We start from the raw sequence: 19,376 nt of genomic DNA on the forward strand, positions 1-19,376 counted from the left end.
ATTTTCAGATCAAGAAAGGCAGTTTTTACATTTTTTCCAGTCCAATTACACTGAGCGGCCAGATCGTCATTCACAAAAGGTCGCATAACTCTCCACACAGTTTCGGTACAATCGTTTCCTCCAACCGTTCTTATTTTCCATCGCTGTTAAATGAACATCCACACGTTATTCAATAGTCAGTTTAAAACTGAACAAGGTAACAAGCCAAGTCTAGATCGTGAGCTCAAACCAAACAACTACACGTTCTATATATTGGTTAATCATTAGGTTATGCTTTAAAAATCATCATAAATTGGTCTAATAAACATGATTCTATTTTACAAACTAAAGTAGGCTATGTATGTGGAAGCGTTTAGAGCAAAACAAAGAAGTTTTAAAAATTAAAACTGAGCAGTTGAATAATTAGAAGGTTCTAATTTTTTTTAAGTATGATTTGCCCTAGTTACCACCTGCAAAGCGAAAAAAACATGAACATCTGTAATGTACCATTAACTCACTTTCTGAAGTAGCAGGCAAGCAGCAGCTCCACGTTTTGATGCACCAGGTTGATATTCAGACGCATGAGCAATTTTTCACTAAAATATAAATCAGGAGACAGAAAAAGCTTAAATCTAAAATGACAGCCAATGGCGTTAGTGAGTGTTAAAAGTCCTTAAAATTTCGAAATAGAACTGAATTTCCTTGATATAGAGAGCCCTGAAATCATAGCCGCAGGAGAGTAAAACATTTTTGGGGGGGGCGAAAAAAATTTGCCCAAATTTGGCCTTTGCAAATATATTGTCAAAAACGCAATATTACTCACAATCTCTGAGGTAGTGTAGTCTAAGAACTCCATACTCATCAAATGTAAGCCTACCATAAGGTACGGTAGGCTACGCTATAGCTACTTTAAACACTTTTCACATTCATTTGAAAATTTCAAGGGGTCGATCTTAACTTTTTTTTCACTAGTCCGACCAGTTTAGCCTACTGACTTTTCACTTGTCTGATGACGTATTGAGATAAGTGTTTTGGCTTGCTGGCTTCTCTGATTTCTACTGCTCACTACTACACGTGTCGTGTCTAGCAAAGTTGCGAGAAAAAAGTAGTCACGTGCTCATTGACCCACTTTACAGCCTTCTTCGTGCAATTTCGCCTCTGCCAAGCAAATTTTTGCAGTATTTCAGAGTGACGTCACCAACCGCCATTTTGTAAACCAAAACTTTTCACCGGCGAATATTTTTACTAGCCAATCGGACTAGATAGCCTACTGCAACATTTCTACTAGTCCGCGCAAATTTTCACTAGCCATTGGCTAGCGGACTAGCGTTAAGATCGAACACAAATTTTGTGTGTATTCTTTAAAGTATTTATGCTAAATATCTCAAATTTGGTCATCATTGGGTGTAACCAGACAAAAAAACTTGCTGTCCACTTTGAAAAGCACTACAAACACATTGATGCAGCCAAACAAAAAATAGGTGGGGCTACTTTAAACACTGTCCAAACTTATGTACACAAACATAAAGCTAAATCGCTAAAAAAAAATACTAGATGCAATCCAAAATCACTAGATCTGGTGAAAAAACACTAGGAGTGGCACCACTGACAATTAGACAAAGGACAAACAGGCTTCAACTCATATCAACTGCTTGTTTGAAATGGCACGTGACTTCAATCAAGCGCAACTAAACCGGTATGATGAATTTTTTTAATCAAGCGGGAAGCGCGGCCTGTCGTAGGAAACTCGACGGCGCGTTGTCAGCGGAAAACGAGCGAATATCGAAAGCGCGTCTCTCGCGCGAAAGTCGATGGCGTGAAGCCAGCAGAAAGCGATAAACTTTAAAGAAAAAAAGTCATGACGAGATTCGCCATTCAAGCGCTGGCCTACCGCTAACGATTTTCGATGTCGGCAATGTGAGCGCTCGCCGCCCTGATGACGCCAGCTGCACGTCGACTGTTGCTACCTGGGTTGGTACATTGAAACTTATGAACTTTAAAGATCACTACTTCAAACTATAAAGTAATCAATTCCTTAGTAATTTGAAAACTCACATCATATTTTAACTACTTGTAGTCATGCTACATATTAACTGTAACTAACATCCTAAACATTCTACATTAGTTAAAAACAGTCTGCAACCACAATATCATGCAGTTTCACCGTTGATAGTTGGCAATATGCCTGTATTTGCATAGCATACAGTCTTCCAAGCAGATTCTGTGATTTGACCACAGTCTCTATATTAAAAACTTAAGACTAACTTAGTAGGATAATCTGGTAATAAGAAAAAATAGCCTAGGCCTATTTAGCGGTAATCTGCAAATAAGAATTTAGCCTACTTATAGTTAAAACAACCTGCAGTTGACATTACTCGGCTAAGCCTGCCTAGACTTTTGGCTACGAATTGTAAAAGTACCCTACTACCACTTGAGGCGCTGTCTCAAATGCTAAGACACTGCCTTGCATAGCAACGCCATTGAGCTTCCAGACTAGTAATATAGAGACTGTGCTCAAACCATTATAACTTACATATATTATTGTGTTTTAGCTTCCTGATATTTTCAAATTTGTCTTTAGCTAGCCTATAAATATGCCCAAGGTTAAACAATATATACAAGCAAGAATCTGAAGGAATGACATCAAGTGCATTGTGAAAATGGGACGAGATGATGTTTCACCACATATAGCCTGCTGAGGAACTCCCAAGCAACGTCTGTATCAGTAGAGAAGCTTCTCCATTTTAGGAAAAATTTTGAAGAGAGTCAGGAACTTCAAAGGCGATATTGTGAAACATTACTTGGTGTTGAAGTATAATACTGCAGAACCATCTCAGTAATTTCGGGATATTTAAAGACACTCTATATTTATCTTTTACAGTTTTTCGAGTGACTTTCATTACCTGTTTGTTAGCTGTGGTGTTGTTGAGTCTTCCACATTTTTTTTTTATTTTGTTAGAAAAACAAAGATAAATTTACATAACGGTTTAATTTCCAATATGCTTTGTATTTCGCATTTGGGTTGCAAACGCAGAAAGTTATGGATCAAAATTAGGTAAAAGTTTGTAAATTATAAAGTCAAAATTTCAAGCTTTCTAGGTAAAAAAATTGGTTGCCTTGTTAATTACTGGTTTGCAGCGTTTTAATCCAAATTTATTTGATAAAATGCCGTATGATGGCATTGCATCATTATTAGGGCAAGTTTTTGCAACTTTTGCAACTTTTTTTTACAGCTTCCGGCAGCTTCCTAAATACTCAGAATTTATGTAGTTTTAAGCTGTTTGTAGGAATTTTATATTGCAACATTTTGCAACTTTTTTTCTATTTTTCATGCAACTCTTTACTGCAACTTTTATCAAGTATTGCGCAAAATGTAAAGGAGTAATTTAAAAAACATGCTATAAAACTATTTCTAGTATGGTTCTATTCCCTTTGATTTGCATAACAAAAAGCCATGTGATGGAATTAGCTGCATCTCAATGTTATCTAGCCTATGACGCAACAGTTATAGCTTGCAAGCTAGAAGTTCAACAACCTTAGCTAAGCACGACAGTGCCCGAACTAAATTAGAAGTGGAAGTATGACTTGGCTTTTGGCCAAGCCTGCACAAACGGAAACAGGTTGTGTCTGGTCTTTCGAGGTCAAATTTTTGCAACTTTTTACAAATGCAACTTTTTACTGCAACTTTTGCTAAAATTAAGTGCAACTTTCTCACGATTTTAGTGCAACAAAAACTTGCCCTAATAATAATTATTGAACTTTTATTTTTCAGAAGGTCTTGCGTGTATCGATGCCGACGAATTCCGTGCCGTAGACACGATCGGTGTTGTGCCTTACGACGATCCAGATGTATTCGTAACTGCCGCCGCCGTGGTGATGAAGCAGGAGGTTTGGGTGACGAGGATGCCCAATATGGTGCTGACGCTGATGAGGGATATTAACCAACAAATGATTTTGGTAAGTGTCACGATTCTTTTTATTTCTTACCAGGAAAGAGACTTGGAAAGGATTAATGACGTAGTTTAATGGGATATCACTGAAAAGCAGTCAATTAAATGTCGAATAGTTCTACTTGTGAAATGATATATGAAAATACTTGAAGGACTCCAACGAACAGCTCAACACTTCCAGCAAATAATCAAAGTAACAATGAACAGCAATAAATTCCAGCGCTTATAATTCTTAATCGACTTCGTGATTCACTCACAGCTTCTCATATGATTCTAATTTCGATCACAATTTATAGAGCACCAGCTCTCTTCAATAGCTTCAACTTCAATCAACAATCGTCTCACTATACTCTCTACTTCTAACTACAACTACAACAACCATCTACAGTCTCTCATAATGATCATTTACGCAAATTACGCTACTATTTATGGTAGGTTTGATGGTCTAGTAACTTCGAGAAGGTAAGATAACGTTACATCATAAGAACTCATTGTTCTGTCAAGTTTTACAACTGGCAAACATCTTTATCATGTCACAACACCCAACACCTGGCAAGTCAAGCAAAGAATATTCCCGACTTGCACGTGAACAGAATGTTCTGGAAATACGTCACATAATAAAGATTTCTCAATTAGAGGTCACTACAAGACAGTAACCGATAATAACATATAGCATAAGAATTTTACAATTAAAACAGTACGCTCGGTCAAGACATAATGTAGCCTTTCGTGAGTCTTTGCATATTGATTGTGACAGTAAGTTTAAAAATAATGAAACAGTAGTTTTTCATATGCATCTGTTCAACTTGTAAATGAATGAACCAGAGATATCTCAAGATGCGGCCAGGCCTGTCACAATCTGTAGACTTTTGAAGGTTTGTGCTAACAGTCAAACTAAAAGTTTAAAAGTAATATTTTACGATCTGTCGCTACATCACTACAATGATAATTTTTGAAACTTTTCGTTGCAAAATATTTTGAAAGAGTTTTGAAACAATAACAATAACAAGTGTATTAATATTTAAAATCGTTTAGGTTGGGTACTACAGAGTAATCAACTTGAAACAATTTGAAAAGGTCCGGGCCCCAAAAGTGTTATTTTTAAAGCCATGGAATAACCATGACATTTTAGTACTGGAAGTAACATGTATCTAAATATAGTTGCCACAAGACTGAAAATTTTGGTTTCTGTTGTCACTGAGCAATGTTAAACATTTGGTACATGGCGTTTTGAAAAAAAATCTGGCCCCCACTGTTAGATTTTTAAAATTACATGCATAGGGCATAATAATGATAGTTTAATACTGGAAGTAACATGTATTTAAATTTTCACAAGAGTGAAGTTTTCTGAATTCATAGAATATTAAGCAAATTGATACATGGCGTTTAAAAAATCCAGGCCTTTTAAATGTTTAGTTTTAAAACTACATATACCTGGCATAATAGCGATGGTTTTCAGTGACGTTCGGTGGCTTAAACCGTTGGGAAAGCAACTTGGAAATATGCTGCAGCAAGGTAGTAGGCACGAAGGACGTAACCGTCGAGCGAAGCCCGAAGGCGTGTTGTCGAAGGCAACACTTCCAGCGGGGGGTCTGGGGGGTCTCCCCCAGAAATTTTTGAAAAACACTTCCAATTTGGTGCGCTCTGAAAGCATTTCCAAAACAAATCAAAAATAAAAATCTGTCAAATTGTGCTTCGCCTATGTCGTGATCATACATCCATTTGATGTTTAGAAGTCATGAAAAATCTTAATTTTAACGTTGCAGGACCAAAATCCTGTGTTAGACATGGAATAATAGTTGTCTAAATGTTTAATTCGTCATGAATGTTCATTCTCAGATATTCAGTTAGGCCTACACTATAAAAACTAACACTTAGGCCTAAACATTACAACCGCAAGCAATTTGTCCAAAAGCTGGATAAGTTTGCCTCCTGCGTATAGAAGCTTAACGAACTAAATATTGCATCCGTACCTGAACGTTCATTGGCGAAGTAACGTTATATCAACGCTGTAAAAAGGGCAAAGGCATGACTATGAAAGCTAGTAGGCTAAAGTACATGGCGAGGAGACATCAAAAAACAGCAACAAGCTTTTTGCCATTATGATGCTGTGCTGTGTACCGTGACGAGAGACCATTCTGACAAGTTAGTCTAGCCGCTCTAGCGAATGTACGCATTGACATCACTGGGTAAGCAACTCTAACCGTAACACATCTGATTGGCTAAGCAGCTGGTGACGTTTTGCAAAACGGGTGAGGATTGGATAAAATGAAGGCGTTTTTTGACATTTTTTGAACCTGGGAAAGCAACTTTGATAGTTGCTTCCTTGGAGCTTCAGTGGTTGTTTCTGACAGAAGCGTTTGCGTTAATTGGCATTTATAGGCAAGACATGCGGTTTGGTGAGGACTTAGACTACTCACAAGCGTTACGAGTAATTCTAGTCACGAATACAGTAATTTTCAAGTTAAAATAGACGTGATAAAAATAATAAGTTAAACCTAGAATTCAGTCATTATATTTTGCATAGTTTTCGCTCAGGTAAGCACTGCTTTCCTTGCTTTCCCTCACCGATCGTCACTGATGGTTTTGTATTGAAAGTAGCATGTATTCTATTTAAATGCAATTGTCACAAAACAAAATTCTGTTGTCACAGTGCAATGTTAACTATTTGCCACATAGTGAAATGTCTTGGGTGGCCTAAAAGCATGTAACTTTGTAAAGGTGGCCCAACGCGACAATCTCAGCACTTGCCTCACCCTAACGCCGCAACTGACTTCAAGGTTACCGGCAGTGGCGTAGCCAAGGGGGGGGGTTTGGGGGTTACAACCCCCCCCTTTGGCACGCGTGTGACGTCACGATATTGAGAATGATGCTTTTAGTCTAAAAAAAATTGCCTAATTTTAAACAAAATTGCATTGAAAGAGCAAGTTTTGCCAATACCAAACATCTCAGCCAGGAATTAGCAACAAGAAAACATAGCGACTTAGCTTTATTTCCGAAAAATGCCGAAGAAAACGTGATCTTATCCTTTTGCTATCCCACCAGACACCATCATTTTACAGTAATATTCGTAACCACATTTTTGTTGAAAATGCTCTCAGAATGCACCAAATTCAAAGTAATTTTTCAAAATTTTCTGGAGGAGGCCCCCCCAGACCCCCCGCCGCTGGGTTGTCAAAACTCCTCCCTTTCACATTTTCTGGCTACGCTACTGGTTACCGGTACTTGCTTGTGAATCGAAATTTTCCATTGAAAATCACAAAAATTACTGCATTTTCTAAGTAAATTGCGGGTCCCTTAATTTACGGCCCTGTGCAGTTGCACGGTTTACACACCCCAAAGACCGGCACTGCCTCAATTATTCAACACCCCCGCATCCCATCGCAGCAGGTCACGAATCCATTTGTAGTGCGTGCACCACTGGTTAAAAAACCACCGCTCTAAGCGCTTACAAAGCATCGCGTACAAGCGCAATGAATACATTATTATCTTGAAACCTCCGTTTGCTGGGTGCCAAGTGCGAATAGGATTTACGTTTCAATATTTTTCGATGTGATCCAACTTAGCAGGTGGACAATACAAGTTGACGAACAATAATTCACTAAATATGAAACAGTTGCCGCTGCTTCAAATATTTTTTAAAATGTGTCTTCATAAAGTCTAACGTTGCTCGGCAGCCGATTGTAGCAAAAATTAACAGCGATAGATTATATAACTAAAATAGATTATATAACTTGATTAATTAACCGTGTTTCGCCCATGAGGCTGGGCTCTTCACTTCTTCAGTATCTCACCGTATTCTTGCGACAAGGGTGGTCACAGCGGTAAACCATAATTCTTCGTGGGAAAATTGTAACATAAAATTCCCGGATCCGTTCGTCTGCATGTAATGACCGAAAGAGAAACACTCTTCTGAAACTTCTATTCAAAAAGTGTATTCCTGTAAAATTAGCCCGCGGCTATCGAAATCGAAATGCAACACCGTACACCACTAAAAATTGTCACTACAGAACAAACTACTTAGATAAAGACGGAATTTTTGTCCAGCTAGCAAGCACTAAGCAAACAGTTAAATGTGCGACTAACTCTCAAGCAACCATTTCACGAATGACCAGAATAGATAGCAATATCACAAACTCACGTTCACAGTACTGTGACGCAATAGTGAAAGACATTGTCACGCAGTTCAAACAGGTGTTCAAAGCTGGTGATCCAATATTTCATGTTTAAACAGGTTTGACACTGAAACAGGTTTAAACAGGTTTCAACAGGTTTGACACAAGTCGTACGAACGATGGTGCAATCTCTGCTCATGTTTAGGAAAAATTCCATGACGTAATACGCTAAGATTCAGTAGACCTGAACGGTTTTTATATGACGTTTGATTAGGTGAACAATTGTCTGGAACATACCGGCCCCTAGTTATGACAGTCTGACATGGCATAACTAAAAAAGAATTGACGACAATTGTGAGCCAATGAATAAAAACACATGATACACAAATTGTTTGAATCACTTACGTTTAAGTTAATACGCAAATACAAAGGGCATGCAAAGAATGAACAGCAATACGAATAATACACGACGATACATGAAATTGGTACCATAGGTACACGCTAAAATGACGCTATATACAATGGTTGCGATAATAACCGACTGTTCCGGGCTCAGACAAGGGTCGGCCACCGCAGACAGAACAAGGCTCAAACCCTAACACTTAAGTGTTCTTTACGGGGGCGAGGCACGAAATATCCCTCAACACGTAGTCTACTTTCACTTTCCCCGTACTCTCATCATAGTTGCAGACGGCAACTTTAGCTCTACGAACCACAGGCTTCCCTTTCCTAATTTGTGGAACTACCTCATGCACCCTCCCAAGTTGATACTTCCCACGTTTACCAATGTCTTGGAGAGAACCCACCACTACAAGTTGACCAGGCTCCAAATTCTCGGCCATTTTTAGCCATTTTTTCCGGCCCTGAAGACCTGGCAAGTAAAAATCGATCCATTTACTCCAAAACTGCTGAGAAAGTGATAAATTGAACCGATAATCCCTTCTTAGTTGGTCACGATCATGTGGTTGCCCAACAGCACAGTATGGGTCTAAGAACGGGGTCAAAAGTGAGGCAGGGGTGATGACAGTAAAATCCCTAGGGTCGTCACTCAAAGGTACCAAAGGGCGTTCGTTCACGATCCGAACGGCACTGCCTGTGTACGTAAGCAGTTCAATAAAATTGGGCTTACGAATTGAAGAGTCCAAAATGTGAAAAAAAATGCAATTTTAAATTGTTTTACCATTGCCTCCCAGGCGCCACCTTGCGCCGGAGCATACGGAGGTATAAATTCCCAGTTTATCTCTCTCTGTCTCAGGGCGTTGTGAAATTCAGCTGATTCTATCAACTCGGGTAACTTCTTAGATGCTGCCTGAAAGGTACTTCCATTATCGGAATAGATAGCATTAACCTGCCCACGTAAATCTGTAAACCTTGTAAAGGCAAGTAAAAAATCACTCAGCGACAATGACGTAACTAGCTCAACATGAATAGCTCGAGATGCCATACATGTGAACAAGAGTCCCCAAGCTTTTTTGTGACTTCTACCTTCAACAAAGGTTAAAGGTCCAAGATAGTCTAAGCCGCAATCAAAAAAGGGTTTCCTATGGGCAGTTGTGCGAGACAAGGGTAAATCAGACATGAGCTGCCTTATAGGCCGCGCTTTCTCAATCGCACATACACCACAATCATTAAGATACCTCTTCACGGAGGCATTACCATTAGCGATCCAAAACTTCTGTCCGTAGACAACAAAGTGTGCTGTACTCCACAGTGCGCATTTCGATTATGATGCGACAGTACAGCAAGCCTAGTGAAGGAGTGTTTTGAAGGCAAAACAATCGGATGCTTTGCTTCTAGAGAAATATCGGGAGAATTACTTAAGCGCCCTTCAATGCGGATTACACCAGCATCATCTACACAAGGTCTGTACTTTTTAAGTGAACGCAATTCTTTCAAGCGTTCCTTCTCACGTTGTGAAGCGCCAACACTACCCCGCTTTATCACTTCCTCAAGGGCATCCGGCGATGGTTTGGTCATTAAATGTACCACATCGCCATACACGCTTTTCTGAACAAACTTCACAGTTAAGTCTAAGGCTCTATTAAGATAAGAGGCGTCCAGTTTTGGCTTCACAAAGCTACGCTTTCTCGTTTTACAGCACAAAAATTCAACAAAAGCAACCAAATAAGCGATTCTCTTTTTCATAACTTACTAAGAAGGTGCGGCCTCGATCAATCTGTGAAGGCCACCCTGTCCAACGTCAAGCGACTCCTCTTCGTCACGAAGATATAGGCTATGGACAGGTACTGAAGTAACATTTTCTACAGATGGAATTTCTTCACATTGATAGAGAAGACTAGAACCATTCAACCACAACTCTCGAAATTCTTTCTTTGTAATAAGATTTGGCCTTGTGCCAACATCAGCTGGGTTCATATCGGTAGGGCAAAAACGCCAATCCTGGGCTCCAGACAACAATAAAATATGCTCAACTCGACGCGTGATAAACTTATTCAAACGTAAATCAGGGTTTTTAACCCACTGCAACACAGTCCGAGAATCACACCAAAAATACTTAAGGCAGTCGGGCATCTTCAATGCCTCGTAGGCCTGCTTCACGAGTCTTGCTGTATTCAAAGCGGCAACAAGCTCTTTCCTAGCTATTGGCCAAGACAACTGATTTTTTACAACAATGGTAGATTTACCCAAAACGAAAGACACACTAGGAACTCCATTAACCAGTCTACGTAAGTAAACAACAGAAGAGAAAGCTTGATTCGAAGCATCACTAAACCCATGCAATTGATATGAAACAATATCATTCGGACTGCACACACCAGAGTTTGCAAAATACCATCTCGGTAACGAAAAATCCTTAAGCAGGTCCAAAGAGCGAAGCCACGACTCCCACTCTTTAACAAAGCTATCAGGGACCTCGGTGTCCCAATCACACTTATCTATTGCCAATTGCTGAAGTATCAGGCGTGCTTTTAGAAAAAATGGCGCTCCAAAGCCTAGCGGGTCAAAATTTTGTCCAAGCTGACTGAGCATACTTCTGCGCGTGTGTTTAGCTAAGGGCTTTAAGGAACATGCGATACGCATCTCGTCAGACTCGGTTTGCCACACACAACCCAATGTCTTCGCTGATGGCAAAGTCATATTTTCAGTCTGAAAGTCAATGTCACGAATCAAAGGTGAAAGCATCTCATTATCCAAATTTGACAAGACAATCATAGCCTCCTTGTTAGCACTCCACTTAACAAGTTTAAACCCACGGCTATCAAACAAAGCAATTGATTCATGAGTGATTTGCTGAGCTTCCTCTAAGCTATCAGCCGAAAATATAAAATCATCCATGTACATATTATTTGTAATATTGCAGAGAGTTAGTTCACCAGCACCGCTGGGATTCTGCTCGATCATTTTATTTATAGCCAAGCAAGCAATATATGGGCTACTCTTTATTCCCCAAGGGTGTACACAAAAACGAAAGGGTACCATTCTACCACTTTCAAGGTCATCATCTTCAAACCACAATATACGAAACAAATCCCTCTTCGACTCAGGTAACTTTATTTGAAAGAAGCATTTAGTCGCATCAGCCATGAGACTAAATCTACCAAGCCGAAATCTAGCCAAGACATCTACCAGAGGGTTTAACAAGTCAGGACCCAAACACATTTCATCATTAACACAAGTTCCTCGAAATTCAGACTTGCCATCGTAAACAATACGCTTTTTTAATTGTGACGTCACAAAGTATGGTAAATACCATTAAAATCCCTTTACATTTTCTGCTTCACCAGCACGCTCAATATAGCCATTAGATTTAAGATCCTTCATGGTGTCAGTAAGGAAATCACAAAGTTCAGGTTGTTTTAAAGCCTTCTTCCTTAAAGCAGCAGCTCTATCTGACGCCAACACAAAATTGTTAGGTAAATCAATATCTTCCTTCAACGGTACAAGTATCTTAAATCGACCATCTTTCAACTCAATATTCGGTTCAACAATTAAGTTCTCTAGCCAAAATGTCATTGCGAGACAATTCACAGGTTTCATTTTGCAAGGTCAAATCCTGAATGACTTTGTTCAGGTCTGCTATTTCCATATCACGAGACTCAATTTTACGCTGAAAGCCAGAGATGACATCCGACTCTGAAGACGTCTGCACTCTGCACACATTAGCAAAGGTTTCATCTAAGGGTGACTTACCACCACAAGCCAACCAACCGAGAGGAGTGAGCAAAGCATGCGGTTCACTACGATTTTCACCAACACGCTCCTCTTTGGCCCACATCAAATAAGCGTTGTCGTTGCCAATCAGTACATCTACAGTACTACAATCATTCAAATGAAACATATTCACGTCATGAAAATGACGGAAACCACTTAAATCCTGCTTATGCGGTAAAGTTTTAACATCATCAGCCCAAGCTGGGTTAACCGCCGAAGTCATATCACAAAACAGTTCATCTGTCTCTAACGACTGGATGTTGAGTTTGACAAGGTCAGCACAGGTAGCTTTCTGACCAGCCAGGGTATCCATTTTAAACGACGCTTTATCGTACGGTTTAAGACCAAGTTCGCACACCAAATCACTCGAAACAAACGTCAACTGCGAACCAGGATCATGCTGACAATACACCAACTTCGATTTGCCAGTTATTGGATTCAAAACACGAGCAGCAGTAACGCGGTTAAAAGCTGCTTTAACATTTCCAATCTTAACATTACGCACAGGAACTCTGGCACGAGCATCATCTTTGCCAATCGAATCCAGAGAATCACGTGACGTCACATAAAAATCATGCAGAAGAAAATAGTGTTTCCTATCGTTGTTAGGGACACACTTACGACAGTTGTTTGCATGAACGCAATCCCTAACCATATGCTGGCGCAAACAATTCAAGCATTTGCCAGCTTTCACAATGACATCTCTCCGACCTTTAGGTGTCAAGCGCAAAAATTCTTTACAATTAGACAAAAAATGATATTCAACATGACCACGTGACGAACAACAAATGCATGCCGGTAGGTTTTTACGTCTGGCTTCACCACCGCGCGGTGCGCCAACAGCAGTCGAGTACTGCGAACTCCCTGAAATCACATTATCATGGGGTTTTACCGACGTCTGCCTAACCGGACATGAAGGCAATTTTCCTTTGCCAAACTTTTTAAAATGCTGCGACTCACCAGAATCGCCCATTAGCATAATGCTAAAATCAGTCGACTTGCGCGTTTCCTCCCGTACTACAAAATCAAACAAACTCCGAAAAGTAGGCTCATCAGTACCACCATACTGATCACCTAAAAAGTCAAGATAACGCTGCTTAGCGTCAAACGGGAGTCGCTTATCCAAATCCAAAACAAAACGTCCTTCTAATTTATCACGCTGACCATAAGCTTGCGCGTAAAGCAAATACTGCGACAATTCATCTTTAAACTCTTTCAAATCACTGGAAGAGATCGAAGTCAATTTGCTACCATAGCGATACTTTCTAATTTCTGGTTCTGCAAAAAGACCTCCACGAACTCCAAAACGTTGAGACAAGCGAGCCAACGACATTTCTATCCTGTCTTCCTCTGACAAGCCAGGAGTGTCAGAAACCAAATTAGTAATCGTTTGCGCAGCTGTCCTAACACAAGCTGCTTGTAACAAAGTCAAACGAGTTCCTTTAAAGGGCGAAGCTGCCATTAAGGCCGTAACACGATTTTTAAAGAAGATAAATGGCATATTATTACCATCGTAACCAATCAAGGCCGCCTTATCAAAAAACGTCCTACTATTTTGGTATTCAAAAAAGCAATCCTGCTGTTGAGAACTCGATTTAGCGGGAGAAGACAAGCTATATCCCTTAAGGGGCTGAGGGGGCTCAGTCACATGCACAGCCCGATCACGCTCCTTACACAAGTTAAAATCAGGAGACGCGATACGCCTCTCACAACCACCCAAATTACGTGTAGATGGGCGATCAAAACCTAGCGGCGCAGAAAACTGTGAAGGGGGCATAACATTATTTCGGATGGCGGCCCCGTGACCTGTATGCTCTGGGGGAGGAGTTCGGCTAAAATTCGCAGGCCTTGGCTTTGGATCCTTCGGAAGATCCTTAGCTGCGGCCCCAAGATCTCCTGAAACAGCTTGAAAACGTGTGGATTGCACTGGTCCACTTACAGATTGAACAGGTGTCTGGAAAAGGTTATATAAATTTAACCGCGATTGATGTTCACTTCTGGAATGCCTAGAAGAACCCTTCTTAGAGCTACGCCGGGAGCCCACCTCTGATCGATATTCAGCTAAAGCTACCTCCTTACGTTGTTCAGCCCTCAACTGGGCGTCTTTGAGTGCGAACTCAGCAGCTCTGGCTTCGGTCTCAGCTCTCGCGGCAGCCTCAGCTCGTATGGACTCAGCTCTCGCGGCGGCCTCAGCAGTTCTCGCTTCGGCCCCAGCTCTGGCGGCAGCCTCAGCAGCTCTCGCTTCGGCCTCAGCTCTCGCGGCGGCCTCAGCAGCTCTCGCTTCGGCCTCGGCTTGTATCTGGAGCTCCTCTCGTCTTAGCTGTAAGTTAATTTGTGCCACTATCCGAGACAAACTCCTAGACATCCTAGTGCTTACATTTGAGGCGCTATCCTCAGGATGTATGTCAGCATCCAACATATCTGAGAACTCACTTTCTTTTTGTTCGAAGTTATTCTTTAACGAGTTAAATTCGGGATCTACCCTATCACGAAGTTCTGCCAAGATTGCAGAGTTAAATATTTTACTCAAAAGATCTTGGAAATGCCGTAAATCCTTTTCCAAAGTAGATAAGTGAGATCGAAAAATTAACAGTTCCTGCTTATCACTCAAAGAACCTAGGGCTACAGAAAGTTCCCCAATTTGAGTCAAAATATCCCTTCTAAGATGGCGGGCCTCTCGAACTGACTTAGCCTCATCGTTACTGGGTCCCTCCCCAGAATGGCCTGCCCGACCGCAAAGAACATCATCAGGCTTAAACTAAGTCGAGTCGACGGCGGCCGAGTCCCTGTCGCCACCGAGTGTAGACATATTAAATGTTGAGGCTAAATTTACCAATTAAAAAATTAAGTTACAAAAACACACAAAATTATTACAGTAGTTATAAAAAACTTAACAGCAAAGACCGTAAAAATATAAAAAGGAATTTAAATGCACGATACCGTAGCTGTACGAGTATATGAAGTCCAAAAGTCCACAAAACTTGCTTGGATTCTTCGATTTGAATCTTCAAGCACAGATCGATTGTCTTTAATCTTCTTTCTTGCCAATGAATGTCAAAGTTATTTTTCTTCAGTACCAAACCGAGAAGAAATGTCTTTAATTTTCTTTTGCTTCTGTAGACTACCAACCAACAAGATCTTCTTTTATTATTTTTTTGCTTCTGTAGCCTACCAACCAACAACTTCGTCTTTATTATTTATGTGCTTCTAGTGCTTCTTGGCCTACCAGCTAACAAGCCACGTCTTTATTTTTTATGGTCACAGCGGTAAACCATAATCTCTTCGTGGGAAAATTGTAACATAAAATTCCCGGATCCGTTCGTCTGCATGTAATGACCGAAAAAGAAACACTCTTTCGAAACGTCTATTCAAAAAGTGTATTCCTGTAAAATTAGCCCGCGGCTATCGAAAATGGGTGCAACGCGTACACCACTAAAAATTGTCACTACAGAACAGATTACTTGGATAAAGACGGAATTTTTGTCCAGCTAGCAAGCACTAAGCAAACAGTTAAATGTGCGACTAACTCTCAAGCAACCATTTTACGAATGACCAGAATAAATAGCAATATCTCAAACTCACGTTCGCAGTAACTGTGACGCAATAATGAAAGACATTGTCACGCAATTCAAACAGGTGTTCAAAGCTGGTGAACCAATATTTCATGTTTAAACAGGTTTGATACTGAAACAGGTTTAAACAGGTTTGACACAAGTCGTACGAACGATGGTGCAATCTCTGCTCATGTTTAGGAAAAATTCCATGACGTAATACGCTAAGATTCAGTAGACCTGAACGGTTTTTATATGACGTTTGATTAGGTGAACAATTGTCTGGAACAAAGGATATTCGACCGTTTTACCACTCCGTTGCTGTTAGCCTTGTGCTGATAGCCAGGAAGAACGCCCCTTTCTTCCCATAAAGTCTAACGTGGCTTTAAAGTTCGAGCAATGTTAGTGAAAGCCTCTAACAAGTTTATCAACTGTACAGTTAGAAACTTTAGATCCAACAAGCAATAAACTTAATAAATGTTGATAAAATGCTGCGATGTCATAAAAAAAATTTCTGTGGTCACAAAAGCATGCATAGTAACTACGTCACAATGATGTAACATTGGTCTTTCACCTCAATAATATGAAAGGAAAAAGTTAAGTTCAGATTTAGTCTCTTAGTTAACAAAATGGGTTCTTGAAATATTTAACATCAGACGAAAAAGCTTCTTGAAAAACTTCATCCTACAAGCAACTTCACAGACTTGTTGATGCTTTGTTGTATTAATACAAACTTTATTAGTGAGATTGATCGAATTTTTGTGGTTTGCAAATTATTCCATCCGATGTCGTCAAGTGTCGTGCAGAACACTCACCTCTCAGCTACACAGCAAGTCCAATTGCAGACCAATGGTTTTTTGGAAAAAAACAACATATCTTTAGTATAAAAATTAACGACAATCTATGTTTTTTTTTTTTCAGGAATTGGAATGACATTGGAAAAGAAGATTCAGAACATGGAAACTATTTTGCGCACTTTGCAATATATATAATTATGTTGATAATTAATATATATTGCAAAATGTATATGGTAATATTATGCTAATTATGCTAATAAAACTGCTCGAAATTTTTTTTACGAAAACTTCAAAAGTACTATTGTACAATTTGTGTTTACAGAAAATAAAATCATGTCATTCACAAAGTGTGTCTAGAAAAGTTGAAGATATCGCGAAAATTCTTGTTTATCGGATTGATAAAAAGACACTTTTTTTCAGTAAAGCACATGTTGTATTAAGTCGGCTATAACGTAAATGCTAAACAAAACGTCTATCCTAATCCAATTTTAATTTGATGAATTTGGCTGCACACAAAGTCTCGATAAAGAAAATACTGCTTCTAAAAATGCCTAAAAAGTGACCCAAGCAAGATTGTAACTAATTTGTCCAAATTTTCTGGAGAGCAAGCCCCCACCACACTTTCTTTCGATTTATTTATTTGGACATTAAGTTTTACATTGCATTGTTCATTTATGTTATAAATTTTACTTTGTTAAAGCCCTGGTCCTTTCTCAACTTTTTCTAGACCCCCTTCTGCATAGTTGGGATGGTCTATCAACTATTCATTCTATAATATGCGCTGCATATAAAATCTACGGCGGGAATTTTGCAAGAAACTACGATGAAGTTTATATCATTTTTCAAAACGGCGCTTTGGTGCTGCGAGACTGTGATGAGAGTTTTTTTCATCTTCCGTCGTTGCAATTGCTGCTATTAGTTTTTTGTGGGGTTAATTTAGAGATTTTTAATTTTCAATTTATAGTAGGGAGACTGTCGAATGATCAAAACTTACAAATACCAGCACGGCCAAAAAGCTTGTTAATTGTTACGCCAATCTTAATTTGCAAGAGTGCATGGATTAGAAAGGTTGAAAAAAGAAAAGTTGAAAATCACTGAACTAGAAGATTAATATATAAGCGATGCTTTATAAATTTTGGTCAAGAATTTAGAGCAGTTTCGGTTACGACAAAACATATTGCTAATGTTGTGATGGCCATGATGGCTGTCCCTCGTCTTCAAGGATGATGGATTTTGTAATGAAAACGCTAACAATGAGTTTTTAAATGGCTAAGGAATCCAATCTTAGCTTTAAAAGTTCGGTTACATTTGAGATATTTAAGATCTTACGGGAGAGCCTGTTGTGGGTGTTATTGATGTTCTTTTTTTTGTAGTGTTTTTCCTTTTAACCTTTCAAGCGTTGCAACATCTTCTTCAGCGCAGATCTCTAATCCGACCTATCCTCTGCAGCTTCCTTCCAATTGTGTAATTAATATTGCACTTTTTGATTACTCTTGAAAAAGTCCTTGTATGTACGACACAAGTCGACAAAAGTGGCTTGTAGTGGACGCTGCTGATTAGCATTCCCGCCCATACACAGTAGGGTGGAGTGAAAAAAATTTTTTCTTTCAAATCAAAAAGTCTAGTTTACCAAAATTCGGAGTTGACCCCAAAAACACCTTCAAACACAATTTTGGGTCGGTGTCCCCCAGGGGGTGCAGGCACACCCCCCTAAAGTTCGAAAAACCCCAATTTTATAAAAAAAAAATTAATATCTCATTAACCACAGACGATAGAAAGTCGGTTGATGGCTCAAAATCATCAGAAGGTACAAGTTTATATCACTTTTAAGAGAAGTGTTTTTACTAAAAGCACTACAAAGTGGTCATTTTTGTAATAATGTAATTTTAGTCGTAAATGTACGTCAAATTTGGTCGATTTTGTAAATTAAGTTAATCTTTGTGCTTAGTATGTGTCATAGAAGTGAAAAATCAAGCAGATTCATTGTCATTTAACAATATGAATATCATAAAATGGTAACTGTAATGCAGTGTTCGCTCTAAGGTGCAAAGTTGAGAAATTATTTGAGCAAATTTTTCCTTGATTTGAAAAATGTGAAGATAGATTTATGTGAAATTTTGGCATATTACTTAAAAAATTCGTGTGTTGAAGAAAAAGTATGGGCAAAATTTTTCTAAAGCTGAAAAAAATACAATTTGGGTAGAGAGGTAGCTCCTTTGAACCATAAACAAACATAACTCAGCAACAACACTACATTTAACGTTATAAAACAAAAGCGAACGTTTTCGGCTAGTCATACAGTAAATGTTCATACGAAAACGTTCGCTTTTGTTTTTTGTTTTATAATGTTAAATGCAGTGTTGTTGCTGAGTTATGTTTGTTTATTGAAAAAAATACGTTGGGCAAACTTCTACTTTAATCTACTTTGGGCAAATACTTACTTTACAATTTTTTTAGCAAAGAAAACTGCTGTAAGAAATGCACTTTGGGTTTTTTTTTCGCTGAGACTTTTCGGTCATTTGTCCGAAATGACTTGAAAAAATTCGGTCATTTTTTATTTGTTTCGGTCATTTTTTCTGATGAAAATATTTCCTTTGAAGTAGCTGATACAAACGAAAATTTGCACTTCCTGACTAGCTAAAACCTCAATTGCTAAGGTAACAGGGATCAGTTGTCAGTAGATGTTACAGCAAATATACTTCGCACTTATTCAGTGCATTGTCAGTTCTGATGTCATCATAACTAATTCATCATAACTAATTGATGTAGATCAGAACTGACGATGCACTGAATAAGTGCGAAATATATTTT

General features: G+C 39.1%; 1 long non-coding RNA gene across 1 annotated transcript in view; it reads left to right on the forward strand.

Moving 5' to 3' along the window:
• Nucleotides 1-16,781, forward strand: part of LOC145785971 (uncharacterized) — a 167,884-nt gene extending 151,103 nt beyond the window's left edge. The window contains exons 3-4 of the long non-coding RNA XR_014291228.1: nt 3,852-3,936; nt 16,690-16,781. This is a non-coding gene — a long non-coding RNA (uncharacterized LOC145785971). The remainder of the gene's footprint in view (nt 1-3,851; nt 3,937-16,689) is intronic.
• The last annotated feature ends 2,595 nt before the right edge of the window (nt 16,782-19,376 follow it).

This window comes from Aplidium turbinatum, chromosome 16, assembly GCF_918807975.1.
Source record: "Aplidium turbinatum chromosome 16, kaAplTurb1.1, whole genome shotgun sequence".
Classification (NCBI taxonomy): Eukaryota; Metazoa; Chordata; class Ascidiacea; order Aplousobranchia; family Polyclinidae; genus Aplidium; species Aplidium turbinatum.